The 6,302-nt window shown below is 46.1% G+C and overlaps 1 pseudogene; it reads left to right on the top strand.

The window, feature by feature from the left end:
- The first annotated feature begins 309 nt into the window (after positions 1–309).
- LOC131482250 (protein LLP homolog) lies at positions 310–1,210 on the top strand (annotated as a pseudogene).
- The last annotated feature ends 5,092 nt before the right edge of the window (positions 1,211–6,302 follow it).

The raw sequence follows: 6,302 nt of genomic DNA, 5'->3' as shown, positions 1-6,302 counted from the left end.
AGAAAATATCAGAATCACTCTAAGCCCTAGTGAAGGCAAAGACTTCTTGGAAAGAATCAGAATCACTGGCAATTAAGACAAAAATAAGCAAATGGAATCACATCCATCCAAGAAACTCCTTCATCACAAAGAAAACTATTAAGGTGAAGACACAGCCAACATAATCAGAACAGATATTTGCAAACTATACACCTGATAGGGGATTAATATCTAGGTTCTGCAAAGAGCTCAAGAAACTCAGTAGCAACCAAACATTCCAGTTCAGAAATGGGCGAAGAACTACATGTTTGGAAGTCTGTTGGGTAAAATATGGCTAAGAGCTTATGGGGTAAGTGGGAAAGGAAAAGAGAAAACAGTTTTCCCAAGGAGCTCATCAGACTTAAACATATTCTCAAACCAAACAGGATGTTCTAATGAAAGATATTAAAGAAGTAGCAACTGCGGTGGTACCCAAACATTACCAAGAGAACAAGGAATGTGAGGGAACAGATGAAAAAAGATGGCATGAAACCAAGAGAGGAAGAGCGACTCTTCTGGACCAGCATTGGCAGATCCAATATGGATGGACCAAAGGCACAGAAAAAGGCTGAGGGCAAGAGGAGAGAGAGGAAAGGAAAAGAACAAAGCAGATGGAATGAGGCAACAAACAAGGTTTATCCTGGTAGTCTTGTTTTTTTTTTTTTTTTTTTTTTTTTTAGATTTTATTATTACTGGAAAGCTGGATATACAGAGGAGGAGAGACAGAGAGGAAGATCTTCCATCCGATGTTTCACTCCCCAAGTGAGCCGCAACGGGCCAGTACATGCCGATCCGATGCCAGGAGCCAGGAAACTCCTCCGGGTCTCCCACACGGGTGCAGGGTCCCAATGCTTTGGGCCTTCCTCGACTGCTTTCCCAGGCCACAAGCAGGGAGCTGGATGGGAAGTGGAGCTGCCGGGATTAGAACCGTCGCCCATATGGGACCCCGGGGCATTCAAGGCGAGGACTTTAGCAGCTAGGCCACGCCGCCAGGCCCTATCCTGGTAGTCTTGTTACAAAATTGAAAGAGGCTCCACAGAATAGACGTTTGGTGAAAGTGTATGTGGTGTTTTCAGTTCTTACCAAAGGAAAACTAATTTTTTTTCATATTTTAGAAACTCAATGTGACTCATCGAAGTTTTTGGGAGAATTAAAAGAAAGTGCTTTCTGTGATCTATAGGTACAAGAATGACATTCTGGGATATGACAGCCTTTGTGTTCCTGATTTTTTATGTTTATGTTAAGATTTTTTAAAAAAATTATTTAGTGGGGTTTTTTTTGTTAAAAAGGTGTAAAAAGCAGTTACACAGTTACATATGCATACACATACAAAAAGAGACAAATCTTTCACCTCCTGGTTCATTTTCAAAGTGACCACAGTGACCAGAGCTAGGCTGGTTTAAACCCAGGAGCCAGGAGATTCCTCTGGGTCTCCCACATGGATGCAGGGGACCGACACCTTGGGCCATCTTGCACTGCGTTCCCAGGCACATTTTCAGGGAGCTGGATCAGAAGAAGAGCAGCTGGGATTTGCACCTGCACACACATGGAATGCCAGACCACAGGCAAAGGTTTAGCCCAATATGCCAAATACGCTAGCACCTAAATATAGATTTTTCAAAATAAGTATTCAGGAGCAAACTTAAACAGGTTAAGATGTGGCCTGCAGCACCATCACATACAGGCGTTGGTTTGTTTCTCAGCTGTTTCACTTCTAAGTTAGCTCCTTGCTTGTGGTCTGGAAAAGCAGCAAACGATGGCTCAATTCCTTGGGTCCCTGCACTCATGTGGGTAACCTGGAGGAGGCTCCTGGCTTTGGATTGGCTTAGCTCTGGCCACTGTGGTGGCCATGTAGGTGACAGGAACTCAATTGTGTGTGAGCCATCCCTGCTGCCTCGCAGGGCGTGCATGAGCAGGAAATGAGTCAGGAAGGAACTCTGCCGTGGGATGGGAGCATCTTGACTGGTGTCTGCACTGCTAGGCTAAATGAAATGCTCGCCAGAAGGAGCTTTCAAAGGAGAAAGATAAGGAACAAGTGAAAATTAAGACCAATATTAAATGCAAATACAACTAAAAGGTAAAAGCAAAACTAAGTAATCAAACAAAACTGGTCCCTTTGGTCTGGCCAGAAAATTCTGGCAAGCATTGAAAACCCAGCAAATTCTACAGGCCTGGGTCCTCCGGGGTTGGGGTTGGCCCACCTTTTCTGCTGCAGGGCCTCGTCCAGGACCTCCTGCTTGCCCTGCAGCATCTGGTGGAGGTACCTCATCTCCTGCTGGTACTGTGCTGTCTGGCCAGCCAGCACCTTCCGTTGTTCTGTCAGACGGTAGCTGATGTCCTCCAGCTTCAGTTCCGTCTGCTTCTTATAGCCCTGTGGTGGGGAGAGTGGGGGACGCCGTGAGCAGCGGATGGAGCCTGTGGCTGCACCCCCCACCTGCTCCTTGCATTGTCAGAGCACACACACTTAGACACTCTGGATCACCTGACCATGACAGGGCAAGTCTGGATCATGAAAGCTATAAATAGTGATTAAAGGACCTCAATAAAAGGTAAAAGGTGCAATAAAATCTAGATAATAGTTTTTTATGCCAGATACTTACATGCTACAAAGTTATAAATCTCACTAGCAAAACAAACTGCCAAGGGAAATGTTATTCCCTTTCTTACGAGGTAGCTTAAGAAGGAATGTTGGCACTCTTCAACACTCTTGTACCTGGGAAGTCAGAGTCATCCAGAAAGCTCTGGACTCTGCTGTGAGGCCGCGAGTGAAATCAAAGCCTGTGGAGAAAGCTGGATCCATGTGTTCTCCTCTCATCTTACTGTATGGGATTTACATACTGCAGAATGTGTTGAGTAATTTTCCTCATTAAATTATTTTCTATTTGAAAAATTCCCATTTTATTTTTCATCATTTGAAAAAAAATAAGTGGAGCTCAGCCTTTCTTTCCAAGATCTGTTTATGTATTGAAAGGCACATATATATAGGAAGGAGATCTACCTGCCAGTTTACTCTGCAGCCGCTAGGGAAAGGGCAGGGCTGGCCCAGGCCGAAGCTAGAAGCCAGGACTTCCATCCTGGTCTCACACATTAGTGGCAGGGCCCAAGTACTGGGGTCATTTTCTGCTGCTTTCCCTGGTGTATTAGCAAGACGCTGAATCGGAGTCACAGCAGCTAGAATCAAACCAATATTCTGGCATGGGATACCGGTATAACACGCAACAGCCTAACATATGGTACCACCACACCGGCTCATCTCTCTCTCTCTTTCAAAAAAAATTATTTGAAAGACAGTGTTACAGAGAGAAAAGCAGAGACAGATGGAGATCTTCCATCCACTGTGTCAATTCCTATTTGACTATAATAGCCAGTGAGGGACCTGGCTGAGACCAAGAGTCAGGTGCTGCGTCCAGGGGAGCACATTGGAGCAGGGCCCAAGGACTTGGGCCATGTTCCACTACTTTCCCAGGTGTGTTAGCAGGAAGCTGGATCAGAAATGGAGAAAATGGGAGTTGAACAAACCAGATTTCTTTATTTACCTGAAAGGCAGAATTAGAATGTGGGAGAGACAGATCTTCTATCTGCTTGTTCACTCTCCAGTTGGTTGCAGTGTTAGATGTGGGTCAGGCAGGAGCCAGAAGCCTAGAACTCCAACCTGGTCTCATGTGAGTGGTGAGGGCCCAAACCCTTGGGCTATCTGTTGCTTCTTTCCCAGGGTCTTTATCAGGGAGCTGGTTTAAAGGTAGAGGATCCAGGACTTGAACTAGCACACTTATGGGATACCAGTGTTGGCAAGTGGCAATTTAATCCACTGTGCCACAACACCAATCCCTGCTATTTTTATTGTTAAAATTGTTTTTATTTACATTTCTTTATTTAATTTTATTTATTTATGTTAGAGAATCTTCTGTCTGCTGGTATACTCCTCAAATATTTTTTTCCTTTTTTTTTTAAAAGATTTATTCATTTTATTACAGCCAGATATACGCAGAGGAGGAGAGACAGAGAGGAAGATCTTCCGTCCGATGATTCACTCCCCAAGTGAGCCGCAACGGGCCGATGCGTGCCGATGCGTGCCGATCCGATGCCGGGAACCAGGAACCTCTTCTAGGTCTCCCACACGGGTGCAGTGTCCCAATGCATTGGGCCTTCCTCGACTGCTTTCCCAGGCCACAAGCAGGGAGCTGGATGGGACGTGGAGCTGCCGGGATTAGAACTGGCGCCCATATGGGATCCCGGGGCTTTCAAGGCGAGGACTTTAGCCGCTAGGCCACGCCGCTGGGCCCACTCTTCAAATATTTAAAACAGCTAGGGTTGGATCAGGCCAATTCAAGAGCATGGAATTCAGGCTGGGTTTCCCATCGGAGAGGCAGGGAGCCAACCACCTGAGCAAATCACCTCTTGTTCCCAGGGAGTACTTCAGCAGGAAGCTGGAATTGGAAGTGGAGTTGGGACTCGAACCCAGGCACTCTGACGTGGGACACAGGTATCCGAGTGGCACCTCATCCACTGCTAAACACTTGACCCTGACCCCCTCAGGCTAGAGTATCCACTGCTTCCCTAGGGAAGGAACAGTAAATTGGCTCATAACAGCCTGTTCTCACTCTTTCTCCTCTCTGTCCACCTGTTCACATACGCTTCAGCTCTTCACGCTTGATCTTTCAGCTCTGAAGGATGTTCTTCGCCTCTTACCTCTGTGGCACAGTTACCAAATATGAAGCAATCAGCGTGTTTGTTCCACTTTCTCCTCTCCTCACCCTTTTCCTACCATTTTCCCCTTGGTTATGTTTCCATGTTGTAGAAATCATTTGTATTCAAAACCACAACAGCACCCAGCAGCATTGCCTACCTGTCCACAGAGAAAGAAGGAAGGGCTGTGTTTCCTGAAATCTGACAAATTTTTGCGTGAGGAAGTGAAGGAAAATTGTGGAAGCTCTGTGACAAAGGATAGAGCTTGGAAGTTCCTCTTCAGTTGGCTGTGCAGGACAGCCGGTGTCCAGTGTGAGCTGTGGCTCACCACCTCATGTGAGAGTCACTGACACGGACCATGGACAGTGGAGGCGGCAGAGTAGCCAGAGTCAGTGCTTAGTGTAGAATTTCGCAGACAACCCTGACTCTGTCCAGACAGGCAACAGAGTGAGGGAAAGATCCTGGGGGTTCGTCATAGGGGAGGGACAGGCTCCTTCCTCCATTCTGTTACAGAAGTTGCCATTTTGAAGGTGCTGTGGTCCTGCTGCTGTGGCAGCCGTTACATAACACTTGATTCTGTGCAGACATGCTCTGTTAGGGTTGGAAGGATAAATCTATGACCGTCACTGACTTGGAGTTAGGGCAGGAAGCACATGCACCCTGCCCCACCCTTCAGTGAGTCCTGAGGGGCAGGGGTGGCAGTACAGACTCCTACGGGGAGCATCCAGCAGTAGCTGGGGTGCGAAATACCGCTGTTCTCCACAGTTGGAGCTGACTCTTGCAACTGAGGGAAGCTTCCGCACCCTGTGACTGTGAGAATCTTCCACACAAAGACTGGAAATTCAGTCACTGAGCAATAGCGTGGGGTATGCAGCTGGGTCTCTGGGCACACAGAGAATTGCATAGATGGTTTGTGTGGCTCATAAGCTAGTGTGGGTTGGGGTTGTGGCCATCCTGGCATGACCTTGGGCATCAGCCACCTGAGAGAGTGGAGGTCAGGCAGTGACTTCCCAGACAGCCATGATCATTGCCTCACCTGTGCTCACAAAAGAGGAGACCCACCATGCCCGATCTGGGTGTCACCCTAGACTCTCATCCCACACTTGAGCACAGATCATAGAATGCCAGTTATACCCACTACACTCCCTCAGATATTCATCGAAAGAATAGTCATTCCTCCAAGCCACAAGAAATATTTCAAGGGTCAAAATTATCAGGGAAGTAAAACATGAACTGATAGAAATGGCTAAGAATAAACAGAGGCACATGAGAAATACGGACAAGGGAGACCATATGGTTCCTCCAAAGGAATATAACCTCATTTCAGTATTAGCACGTGAAGATGAAGAGATCAATGAAATGCCTGAAATGAATTTTAAAAATAGTATTACTAAAAAAATGAAAAGCAGATGGAAGCATTAAGAAAATTCACTCATGACATGAATGAAAAGTTTTCCTATGATTGGAATTTTGAAGAGAAATCAAACTGAAATATTAGAAACATACAAATAAAAATACAGTAAAAAAAAACTTTAATGACAGATTTGATGAGGTAGAATAAAGAGTCTCTGAACTAGAAGATAATCCTGGGGGAGGGT

The sequence above is a fragment of the Ochotona princeps genome, chromosome 16 (genome assembly GCF_030435755.1).
Source record: "Ochotona princeps isolate mOchPri1 chromosome 16, mOchPri1.hap1, whole genome shotgun sequence".
In the NCBI taxonomy this organism is placed as follows: domain Eukaryota; kingdom Metazoa; phylum Chordata; class Mammalia; order Lagomorpha; family Ochotonidae; genus Ochotona; species Ochotona princeps.
This window is presented reverse-complemented; position numbering and strand designations above follow the sequence as displayed.